The sequence below is a fragment of the Lampris incognitus genome, chromosome 2, assembly GCF_029633865.1.
Source record: "Lampris incognitus isolate fLamInc1 chromosome 2, fLamInc1.hap2, whole genome shotgun sequence".
Lineage (NCBI taxonomy): Eukaryota > Metazoa > Chordata > Actinopteri > Lampriformes > Lampridae > Lampris > Lampris incognitus.
Genome location: NC_079212.1, coordinates 20,271,805 through 20,279,698, shown reverse-complemented (window position 1 = coordinate 20,279,698; position 7,894 = coordinate 20,271,805). Strand labels below are relative to the sequence as shown.

The 7,894-nt window shown below is 43.1% G+C and overlaps 1 pseudogene; it reads right to left on the bottom strand.

Moving 5' to 3' along the window:
* Positions 1–413: 413 nt before the first annotated feature.
* On the bottom strand, positions 414–6,599 carry LOC130107196 (acidic mammalian chitinase-like; annotated as a pseudogene).
* Between the last annotated feature and the right edge of the window lie 1,295 nt (positions 6,600–7,894).

The following is a 7,894-nucleotide window of genomic DNA, read 5'->3' as shown; positions in this document are numbered from 1 at the left end:
TTTTGACTAATCGTAGGTGGATTGGAAGGAAGATCTGGAGGAATGATCAATGTGAGTATTCCATACATTGGAAGGTGGATATTTATATGTAAGCATGATAATAAAAGAAGTGTTTTTTTTACCTAGCAATATCTATATGTAATATAAAATGTATAAAGAAATATAAAATAAAAAATATGTTATAATATAAAAAATGTAATAGACACTGCTATAATCTAGTATGATTTTTTTTTTTGGATTTTTTTTTTTTTGGATTTTGATATACTTTATTAATCCCCTTGGGGAAAGTACACTCTGCATTTAACCTATCCTAGCTGCGTAGCTAGGAGCAGTGAGCAGCCGCCGTGCAGCACCTGGGGACCAACTCCAGTTTGTCATGCCATGCCTCAGTCAGGGGCACAGACAGGAGGATAAACCCTAACATGCATGTCTTTTTGATGGTGGGGGAAACGGGACACCTGGAGAAAACCCACCGCAGAGACAGGGAGAACATGCAAACTCCCCACAGAGGATGACCTGGGATGATCACCAAGGTTGGCCAACCCCGGGGTTTGAACCCAGGACCTTCTTGCTGTGAGGCAACAGTGCTAACCACTAGGCTATCATACCGCCCATTTATTATTCTTTACCTGAATTTAGAAGAGATCGGAGGTGGTTGATGAGAGAGTAGTTTCCCTGTCCACAGAACTGTCCGGCAAAGTCATCCAGAGAAAAGAGAAGGGTTGAAATGTCACGTTTGTCAGCGCTTCTGTGAATCATGTAAAGCAGAATGCATTGGGAATTGTTTGTGCAAACCACGTGTTGCTGAAATTAATTTATGCTCAACAATTAAATGCTTAATTCAGTAGTCTGCATGTCTGTTATTGTCACCTCATAGTAGGACCAGAAGCCAGCCTCCAAGGTGAAGGGGCCTGCAGCAGCACCACCGCTCACGGTTTCTCCGATGCCACTGGATTCAGAGGAGAGGTGAAACGTTCGTCCATAGGTAGCCAAGCCCACATTGAGCTTTTCCACAGGGGCCCCCTGTGACTGCCAATACTTCATGACAAAGTCCTGAGATGGGGGTAAGAGATGGGGATGGGATGACAGGGTTTGGACAGGAGTTTGAGTGAGGCATATTTTTGCAACGACAGAAAGACATTCATGCAGGTTGGTGCTGAGCAATACACCAATATATTGCTGATAATGTGACATGAGACCAAATATTGGCTGGGATTTTGACTGTAATATCATGATATAACTTAAATGTTGTCATTCCCTACAACATTCTGAAGTTATTCGACCGTTTTAGCTGAGTGAAATAAAAAATGAATGTCTCTACCTACTTGCTCATCATATCCACATTACTAATGATCATTTATAACATTTTCTCATGTGTAAACGTCTTATGAAAGCACCAATAGTCAACCCCAAAATGTTATCACATAGTCGATATCATAGTATTCTGTCCAAAATATTGTGATATTTGATTTTGTCAGTATCACCCAGCCCTGCCATAAAAGTCATCACCTAAATACCATGTTATCGATATTGAGGTATTCAATTAAAAATACTGTTATATTTGATTTTGTCAATATTGCTGATCCTTTGAAAAAAGGGGACCGGAGGGTTCGCCCCAATTATCGGGACATCACACTGCTCAGCCTCCCTGGGAAAGTCTACTCTAGGATGCTGGAAAGGAGGCTCCGACCGACTGTCAAACCTTGGGTCCAGGAGGAACAATGCGGATTCCGTTCTGGCTGTGGAACAACGGACCAATTCTTTACCCTTGCGGAAGTGCTGAGGGGGGCATGGGAGTTTGACCAGCCTGTCGACATGTCTTTTGTGGACTTGGAGAAGGCTTACGACTGTGTACTCCGGGGCACTCTGTGGGGGGTACTGCGGGAGTATGGGGTACCGGGGCAGTTGCTATAAGCCATCTGGTCCTCGTATAACCAAAGTGAGAGCTGTGTCTGCATTCTCAGCACAAGGTCAAACACGTTTTCGGTGGGTGTCGGACTCCAGCAAGGTTGTCCCTTGTCTCCAATTCTGTTTGTGATATTCATGGAGGGTATCTCAAGGCTAGGGTTGGGCATCGTTTGGATTTTAACGATTCCAATTCCGATTCTGCTTTTCGATTCCGGTTCTTTGAGAGGCGGGGTCAAAACAGGTCACGTGCTTCGTTCACAAAAGAAAAATTATCTTAAAAAAACTATATACAAGCCATTCTGTTTTAAGAATGGAATGTGAATGTCTCATTCTTACATTCACATTTAGAACAACAGTCTTCATACATGAAGATAAAGAATTAAAGACACAGGCACACCCTGGTCTGGACTACCAGGTATTGAACTCCTTAAATTAGAAACAGTTCTTGTTTAGAAAAATGAGCATATCTGCCTTCTTGGGCTGTATACACAAGCATTCAGCACAGAAAAAAACATTTCAATATTTGCATACAGTTTACAGCAATTCACTCATGTATAAGTTGTTTGCTGTCTCACTTGCAAATAAGACAAACGTTATTAATTTTCACTCACCCAATTGTGACGAGGTGCTGCTTGCTGTTTGCTCAGAGTCGGCTGAAGGGGACGCCGAGGCTGGACATGGAGACCGGCGCAACGTGTCAAACACGGTACACTGGTTAATTTGTACACCTAGTAGGCGAAGGTGTTCGGCCATATTTGTTGTGCATCCTCCCTTGCACAAAATAATTTTGCCACAGGCATTGCACTGTGCCAACCCTTAATTTTTCAAGGCAAAATGAAGCCACACTTTCAACCGCCACTTGCTCTGGTCAATGATGGCGCACATTTAACTTGCGGAGGTGGAAACTATGGAAGCTGTATGCCGCCGCCACAGAAACTGAACTAACTTTAGCGCGAGTGAAATTTATCGAACTTTGAATTTCTTAACAATTCTTTTGGAATCGGAATTCTGGAGCCGATGTCCAATCCTACTCAAGGCGCAGCCAAGGTAAGGAGTGTGTCTGTTTTGGCAACCTCCGAATTGCATCTCTGCTCTTTGCAGATGATGTAGTTTTGTTGGCTTCATCAGAATGCGACCTCCAGTACGCACTGGGGTGGTTTGCAGCTGAGTGTGAAATGGCTGGAATGAGAGTCAGCATCTCCAAGTCAGCCATGGTTCTCTACTGGAAAAAGGTGGATTGCTCCCTCAAGTGTATTGGGGTCTTGTTTACAAGTGAGGGTAGGATGGAGCAGGCGATTGAAAGGTGGATTGGTGCAGCGTCAGCAGTAATGCAGATGTTGTACCGGACCGCTGTGGTGAAGAGGGAGCTAAGTCAGAAGGCAAAGCTCTCAATTTACCAGTCAATCTTTGTTCCAACCCTCAACTATGGTCATGAGCTTTGGGTAGTGACCGAAAGGGTGAGATCACGAATACAAGCGGCTAAAATGAGTTTCCTGCGTAGGGTGTCTGGGCTCAAGCTTAGAGATAGGGTGAGGAGCTCGGACATCCGGAGGGAGCTCGGAGTAGAGCCGCTGCTCCTTCGCGTCGAAAGGAGCCAGTTGAGGTGGTTCGGGCATCTGATAAGGGTGCCTCCTGGGCACCTTCCTTTGGAGGTTTTCCAGGCATGCCCAACCGGAAGGAGACCCCGGGGTAGACCCAGAACTCATTGGAAGGACTGCATGTCCAATCTGGCCTGGGAATGTCTTGGGATCCTCCAGGAGGAGCTGGAGGACGTTGCTGTGAAGAGGGACCTCTGGAGTGCCCTACTTAGCTTGCTGCCACCGCGACCCAACCCCGGAGAAGCGGCTGATGATGAGATGAGATGCCCATTCTTACACGGATAAAATGTGATTCCCAGTACTCGCAGTATTGAGGTAAGCCTGGTTTCCAGTCTCATGGGATCCCTTGAATAGAGGGCTGTGATGACCTGTGATCTTCTCCCAGGAGCCATGGAGGTCATAGATCATGACATTAATGAAATCCAGGTACCTGATAAAACAAAATAGACATTGAGTTCAACAACACTTAAGAGTTACTCAAGAGTTCAGAATGCCATGGAGAGTAAAATGTTTGCATACTTTGCAATTTCTGCTATTTCGTAGCCAGCATCGATAATTTCTTTTCCAGCAGCCACAGCGGCAGTGAGCATTAATCTGGGACGGGCGGTTGCTTTCCCTTCAGCCTCATAGGCCTCTAGGAGTTCCTGTAGAAGAACTGGGCTGTCTTAATGTTGTTCATTAACTATATACATAACATTAAAGGGCCATGCTGGTGTTTTTGTATATCTTAGGCCATTTACAACTAATTGCAAATGCACTGGCGTAAATATAGGTGGTGCAGCCGGTGCAGTGGCACCAGGACCCATCGCTAGGGGGGGCCCCGTCAATATTTCTGCATGCATTGTGCTAGTCCAATGTTACGTGTCTGTTTTGAGCATGTGATGATAGCTTGTTTAGCGCGCGCAATATCATTTACCTACCTAAGTAACGTTAGAAAAATAAAATCAAGCAAGCAAGCATGAGTTACACACATAGAAGTGGATGTAAAAAGAGTAAGGAGAGCAAGGAAAAAAAGGAAAGCTGCAATGTGTGCTGCGTGCGTGCCAAACCATGCAATCTACCAGGTTTTGAGTGTGATGTGTGCTCCCCTGTTACAGTGGAATGACAAGGCTATTGGCTATATTACAGCCTAGTTGCTTTGTTGACTTGTTTCATTGCCTTGTCGACTGATTTGATTTAGAGACCGTCTGTTTAGGTTTCCCAACTCTGTCCGTGGTGCGTCCGCTCTCCGTGGTTCTGAATTGTAGCCAATCTTTGACGTACCGACCTTTACAATAACTAATCTGTGTAAACTTCGTCTGTTATTTTGATATTTCTATTTTATTTGTTATATTTTATGCTGTGAAGCACTTTGTGATTGTATATCTGTGAAAGGTGCTATACAAATAAATTACTAAAATTACTTACTAAACCCACCTATGGTGGTGGTGGTGTGTGTATGTGAGCGAGTGAGAGACAGACGGGGGGTGGGGGGGTGGTCTACGAGGGTTGCTTGCACCAGGGCCCATAATAAATATGTTACGCCAGTGTGCAAATGCTTTACATTTTTGTCAACCATTTTCCAAAGTGTGCTATAATTTCTTGGATTTTTGAATGTTTCTGCCACTTTCCCAACAGCAATTGGTTTCCATTCATTTCAGTACGTCATGAGAATTCACTTGAGACTTGGTTGTGATAGCTGATCCATCAGAGAACATTCTGCTGCCGTTATTTGTTTAAGTTAAATTAGGTTTTGTCAAAGCTATGTTATTATGGGTTAATACAATTGGAAGTGTGGATTGATTTGAGAAGTTGCCACGTTTGCAGACACCCACACAACAGAATGTATGTCTCCGTCAGAAAATAGTCCCTGGAAAAAAGATTATTTTTGGAAAATAATATAGAAAAATAAAATAAAATGCAAATGTCAATGGCTTCTTCATGACAACAGAAATGTTAACTGGGGAAGCAGAGAATTTTAAGGCAGATTATTACCTACGTGAAAGAAAATAGGGAAATTGGGTTAATTCAAAAATCTAAAGAAACCATGATATGCTTTGGAAAATGTAGTGATGCAAAGTATACGCAATTTGTAGTAAACAGGGTAAAACATGCAAAAACACAAGTATGGCCCCGTATTGATTTTGATGGCAACCTTCCTGGGTCTGACCTTGCATAGCAGTGTGAATCTTTGTTTATCTTCGGGGGGGCTTCCTCGTGCGCCAGGATATTCCCAGTCCAGGTCTAAACCATCAAAACCATGAGTTCTCAGCAGAGTAATAGAAGACTGGATGAACTTCTTTCTATTTTCTGGCGATGACAGTTGCTGTAAATCTGGTGGAAATTCGGAACAAAAACATAATTTTCTCAAGTGTCAAAATGTGCATATGGATGTTTGACGTATGTTGCGTATAAAATATCTCACTTTTCTGTGCCGAAGGACCATCCACCCACTGCCAATAATGTTTTCAGATCAGGATTCCTATGGTAGCAAACAGTTACAGTAAGTATCTTCCATAACAAATCCCATGAAAAAAAAAATCTTCCAGAATAATGTTAGGAGGCAGGACTGGCCTATCTTTGAGTCCATTGAAGGATTTGTAGAGTGTCTCGTCATCCCATTCCAGGGTTATCAGCTCATTGGCATTATTAATGGAGGAAAAAGCGTAGAATAGGTGGGTGCACAGGTTAGGATCAATATTAGATGGCATAAATTTCCCACTTCCGGCTCTGTACTGGGACCAGTTAGTGTAGTAACACCCCAGCCTGAGGGAGGATACTTTGAATGTGTGGATGGGGGGGGACAAGAACATGTTAATATGCCAATAACTTAACTAGTTTACGTATGATAATTGCTGTTACAAGATAATGCAATTAAAAAAAAACCCTATTTACTTTAATTCAGTCAGGCTTTATTTTGTTGATCACAGTCATTTGTTGATTGTGAAATATTGATACAATTTGTGTACTTACCCAAGCTGCCCAGGGTAAAGCACAACCCTTCAAAAATCACATATTTCAACAGTAAGTTTAAATGCTTAAAAATTAAATTCAGAAAATGGAATACGCTAACTTGAGAGGTTCCTTACCTGCAATTAGAATTAGCTTGCTCATTTCAACAAGGAAGAGTTGATGAAATTTCAAACATAGAGAAAAAGAGGCATGTACTTTTCTCATGACAAAATACACAAACTAGGACAAATCATTAACCAGGAAAAAGTCACATGATTCAGAGTCTCTGTCATGAATTTTGATCCAAGTAACAGATAAATGTTTAAAGAGTAGTGAAATAACACACATCACAGTACAGTGGTACAATGTGGTTCAATGAACTTAACAGTTCAGGTTATTTACAAGCTGATAAATGCGATATTTCTAGAAGAGGGAGGAAAGTGCACAGGTGGACTATATCTTATGTAGAAGGTGTGATTTGAAAGGAATTGGAGACTGCAAAGTGGTGACAGGGGAGAACGTAGCTAGGCAGCATCTGATGGTGGTCTGTAGGATGACTTTTGAGACCAAGAAGAGGAAGTGAGTGAAGGCAGAGCCAAGGATCAAATGGAAGTTGAAGAAGGAAGTCTGTTGTGTGGAGTTCAGGGAGGAGTTAAGACAGGCACTGGGTGGTAGTGAAGAGTTATCAGATGGCTGGGCAACCACTGCAGAAATAGTGAGGGAGACAGCTAGGAAGGTACTTGGTGTGTCATCAGGACAGAGGAAGGAAGACAAGGAGACTTGGTGGTGGAATGAGGAAGTACAGCAAAGTATACAGAGGAGGAGGTTGGCAAAGAAGAACTGGGATAGTCAGAGAGATGAAGAAAATAGGCAGGGGTACAAGGAGACGCAGCATAAAGTGAAGAGAGGTGGCAAAGGCAAAGCAAAAGGCGTATGGTGAGTTGTATGAGAGGTTAGACACTAAGTAAGGAGAAAAGGACTTGTACCAATTGGCTAGACAGAGGGACCAAGCTGGCAAAGATGTGCAGTAAGTCAGGGCGATCAAGGATAGAGATGGAAATGTGCTGACAATCGAGGAGAGTGTGCTGAGAAGGTGGAAGGAGTACTTTGAGGGGCTTATGAATGAAGAAAATGAGAGAGAGAGAGAGAGAGAGAGAGAGAGAGAGAAGGTTGGGTGATGTAGGGATAGTGAATCAGGAAGTGTGATGGATTAGCAAGGAGGAAGTGAGGGCAGCTGTGAAGAGGATGAAGAGTGGAAAGGCAGTTGGTCCAGATGACATATCTGTGGAGGCATGGGGGTGTTTAGGAGAGATGGCAGTGGGGTTTTTAACTAGATTGTTTAACACAATCTTGGAAAGTGAGAGGATGCCTGAGAAGTGGAGAAGAAGCATACTGGTACCGATTTTCAAGAACAAGGGCGATGTGCAGAACTGTAACAACTACAGAGGTATAAAGTT